Below are 4,982 nucleotides of genomic sequence, written 5' to 3'. Positions count from 1 at the left end.
AGTCTCCTGCCTCAGCCTCCCAAGTAGCTGGGACCACAGGCGCCTGCCACAACGCCCGGCTATTATTTGGTTGCAGCCATTATTGTTGTTTGGCGGGTCTGGGCTGGATTTGAACCTGCCACCCTAGGTGTATGTGGCTGGCGCCTTAGCCGCTTGAGCCACAAGCTCCGAGCCTCAACATGAGTTTTGATGGAGACATTCAAACCATAGCATTCTGCCTCTGGTCCTCCAAAATTCATGTCCTTTTGCATTAATTCCATACCAAGAGCCCCCCAAACCTTAACTCAATCCAGTACCAACTAAAAAGTCCAAAATCCATAGTGTCTCTCAACTAAATTGGATATGGGTGGGACTCAAAGCATGATTTATTTATTTTATTTATATATATATATATATTATTTTGAGACACAGTTTCACTATGTTGCCCTCGGTAGGTTGCTGTGGTGTTACACAACTCACAGCAACCTCCAACTCTTGGGTTTAAGTGATTCTCTTGCCTCAGCCTCCTGAGTAGATCGGACTACAGGCATCTGCCACACCGCCCAGCTATTTTTAGAGATGAGGTCTTTCTCTTGCTCAGGCTGGTCATGAACTCATGAGCTCAGGCAATACACCTGCCTCGGCCTCCCAGACTGCTAGGGTTACAGGCATAATTTATCTCAAGACAAATCCCTTCATCTGTGAAGGCTGTGTAGCTGGGACTACAGGCACCTGCCACAACGCCCAGCTATTTTTTGGTTGTAGTTGTCATAGTTGTTTGGCAGGCCCCAGGCTGGATTCGAACCCTCCAGCTCTGGTGTATGTGGCTGGCTCCTTAGCTGCTTAAGCTACAGGTGCCTAGCCAAGAAGGGAACACTTTTACACTGTTGGTGGAACTGCAAACTAATACAGCTTCTTTGGCAAGGAGTATGGAGAATCATCAAAGAACTCAAATTAGACCTGCCATTTGAATCCGCCATCACATTACTAGGCATTTACCCAGGAGAAAAAAATTGTTTTATCATAAGGACTTTGAAATGCCTTCTGGGTTTTTCTTCCGTTGTTTTCCTGGCTCCCTCTATCCATGGTATCTCTTTAGCAAATGTCACTTGGTCACACCCTTAGTATTCTTTCCCAAACATGCTCTTTCACTCTTTACCTGGACAGGCTGTGAGTTTTCTACGTATTTCTGCTCTGCTTCCCTTTTCATAATAAATTGTGTCTTTAAGTTATTTCTGGCTCGGCGCCTATAGCTCAACCGGCTAAGGCGCCAGCCACGTACACCTAAGGTGGTGGGTTCGAATCCCCAGCCCGGACCCGCCAAACAACAATGACGGCTGCAACGAAAAAATAGCTGGGCGTTGTGGCGGGCGCCTGTGGTCCCAGCTACTTGGGAGGCGGAGGCAGGAGACTCGCTTGAGCCCAGGAGTTGGAGGTTGCTATGAGCTGTAATGCCATGGCACTCTACCCAGGGGGACAGCTTGAGGCTCTATCTCAAAAAAAAAAAAAAAGTTATTTTTTTGGACTTGCATCTCACTGTATGCAGTTAAAAGTAACCATGCAGCAGCCTGAATACTTTGATGCTTAGATATTTCTCCTACTAAATATTACTAATCCACCACTCTTAAGTTTTTCATTCCATAAAGCCCTCAGATATGAACACAATTTCCAACCTTGTTCCTCATTTCCACATGAGACTTCAACAGAATAACCTATATGTCCATATTTCTACTAACATTCTGGTCACAACTACTTAGGTAATCTCTAAGAAGATGCAGGGTTTTTTTAGTTCTGAGATCTTCCTTTAAGCCCTCACCAGAAGTACCCTTAATACTTTCATTCACAGCAATTCAGGGTTTTTCTAGCCTGCTCCTCAAAATTCTTCCAATTTCTACCTATTGCCCAGTTCTAAAGCTGCTTCCACATTTTCAACTATTTTATAACAATAACCCCACTTCTCAATACCATTTTTTAAAAAATTAGTCTGAGGGTAGAACCCTCATGACTTAATTCCCTCTTGAAGGCCCCATCTCTTCACACTGTTACAATGACAAGTAAATTTCAGCATGAATTTTAGTGGGAACATTCAAACCATAGCAGTCACATTGCCTTCTTCCTCTTCTGTCTGTGTCAAATATCCTCTGCCTCAATCTGATAAGGAAACTTATAATTACATTTAGGGCCTACTCAGATAATCCAGGATAATCTCTCCATCTCAAGATATTTAACATAACCACTTTCTCGTAAGGTAATGAAGCTGAGAGCAAACCTGACTAGGCTTGTCAAACTTCAACCTGCTCGGCTTGATTTTAGATGTTTTTTTTTTCTTAAAGACTACTTTCAGTTTCCTTACGGATGACATCCCTGACATTATGGGTCACAATAATAATGGTTGCCTAAGTAACTATTATTTTCAGGAACCTAAAGTCAGTATCTTGTTTAGTTCAAGCCAGTTGAGACCACTGACCCCTCACTGGATCTGCTTGAGTGTTTTCCAAGTAACCTTTTGACTCAGAAGACCAAAATATCCACCTACCGATCATACTACTGCTGCCATTCTTCAAACATGCTTCCTAGAAAGAGCCGTGAAACTCGGCTATGATTGTGCACAACACAGATTACCTCACTGTTCCTTACCCCCAATCACCTTTCCTCATGCTTCAGACCACCTTGCTCCTCTAGCCCATAAATATCCCTATACCCTGTCTTCCTGGAAGTCAAATTGAGACATGTCCTCCCATATTCTTACTTGGTTGTCTCATGAGCAAACCCTTTCTCTGCTGCAAAACTGTCAACTCAGCCATCGGCATACTGGGCCTGCTTCGATAATAGTAATGCTCATAGATTCCAAGGGTTATAATGTGTCTATCTTTGGGGGGAACATTATTCAGTCTACTACAGTCTGCCCTCTAGACCCCAAGGATTCACATCCATACAACATGCAAAAAACATGCTCTTGGGTGGTGCCTGTGGCTCAAAGGAGTAGGGCCCCAGCCCCATATGCCAGAGGTGGTGGGTTCAAACCCAGCCCCGGCCAAAACTGCAAAAAACAAAAACAAAAACAAAAAAAAAACATGCCCTCCATCCGTCAATCCTCAAATCTGTCTCAACCCATTCAGCATCAATTGAAGTCCCAAATTTCATCATCAATATTATCAACTCAGAAGTTCCAAATCTCATCATCTAAAATATGTATGGGTGAGACGCTAGTTGTGATCCAGCCTGGGGCATAATTCCTCTATATCCATGGACTTGTAACACTAGAAAACAAGTTATCTATTCCCCCAATACAGTTGTGGGATGGGCATATGATAACATTTATAGGTATTTCCATTTCAAATGGGAGAAAATGGAAGAAAGGAAGGAGTCACTGGTCCCAAGCATTTGAAATCCAGCAGGGGAAATTCTATTTGGTTTCAAGGCCTGGAAATAATTCTCTGTGGGTTGTGGTTCCGCTCTCTGGACCAGTGACTCTGCTCTCAGAATATATGTCAATCACAGGCATTCACACCATCAGACCAGAGGTTCTTCAACTATATTTCCCAGATAATCACATTTCTGTTACTGGCTTCGGCAGAGATAGTTGAAGAGATTGTTGAGTCGCGTGCCTAACCTTTTCAGTACTAGCAAACACAGCTACACTCTTGACTTTTTCTTCAGAGCATGTCTTCCTGACAGTGACTCTACTAATTTTGGTCTATTTTACAATCTTGATAGGTTGAGAATTTCCTGAATCATAAAGTCTTGGATTATTTTTGCATAACGGTTGTTTCCTCAATTTGTTGTCAAACTGCAAGAGGGTTTCTGGCCTAGGGGATTTCCTGCCTAGGCCTAGCTGCTTATCACATCAAGATCCAATTATTGACAAGGATTGTCAGAGAAGAAAGGAATTTTTTTTTTCTGAGATAGTTTCTAGCTGTTGCCCTGAGTAGAGTGCTGTGGCATCACAGCTCACAGCAACCTCAAACTCTTGGGCTTAAGCAATTATCTTGCCTCAGCCTCCCAAGGAGCTGGAATACAGGCACCCCATTAACTCGCAGCTATTTTTTTGTTTGGCAAACCTGGGCTGGATTTGAACCTGCCAGCTCCAGTGTGTGTGACTGGTGCCCTAGCCGCTGAGCTACAAGTGCTGAGCCAGAAGAAAGGAATTTTTAATACAAAAGAAGGGGAGAAGCACCTCAAATCCCTTTCCCCCAACTAACAGAGATCAAGGGCTTTTAAAGGAGGGGCCGTGTGCCTTGAGGAAGGTCATGGTGTAACTAGCAAGAGGCTACAGGCATTTGGGGGAGTTTGTGGGGGAAGGTAAATCTTGGCAAGAGGAAATCTGCCCAGGGGCCTTCATAATCTCAGCTCCTTTGTCTCAGTGAAAATCCACCATTTCTGAGAAACAATTTACAAGGTCAAGTAGTTAGTTAAGGGAGAGGACTATAAAAAAACACACAGGGGTCATTGAAATTTGTTCCCAAAAGCTAGTTACAATTTATCTCTTTCCATTTTACTAAAAACAACAAGAATAAATCAGAACACCCTATTTCTTTGAAAATCTCTTTTAGGTAAATGCCCAAGTGTATCACGTACAATTTCTGCTTTCCACAAAACTGTAGGACACAAATCAGCTAAGTTTTCTGCCGGTGTATAACAAGAATTGCCTTTCCTCTAGTTGCCAAGATTCTGCTTATGATGATATATGAATTCTCTAATATGATATAGGTTTTCTTTCCCATACTCCTTACTTCCTTCTTAACCCTTTCAAGAATTGCTTTTAGGGGTGGCACCTGTGGCTCAAGGGAGTAGGGCACCAGCCCCATATGCCGGAGGTGGTGGGTTCAAACCCAGCCCTGGCCAAAAACTGCAAAAAAAAAAAATAATGATAATAGCTTTCAAATGTTCACATTTCTACCAATCAAGTAAATCTAGGCTTTTTCTGTCTATCTCTTCTACAATTTTCTGGCCTTAACCTATTATCTTATTCTTTTCTTTCTTTCTTTTTTTTTTTTTTTTTT

Source organism: Otolemur garnettii, unplaced genomic scaffold (assembly GCF_000181295.1).
Source record: "Otolemur garnettii isolate 467f Iridium unplaced genomic scaffold, OtoGar3 scaffold00153, whole genome shotgun sequence".
NCBI classification, from domain to species: Eukaryota; Metazoa; Chordata; class Mammalia; order Primates; family Galagidae; genus Otolemur; species Otolemur garnettii.
Note: the sequence above shows the minus strand (reverse complement) of the source record.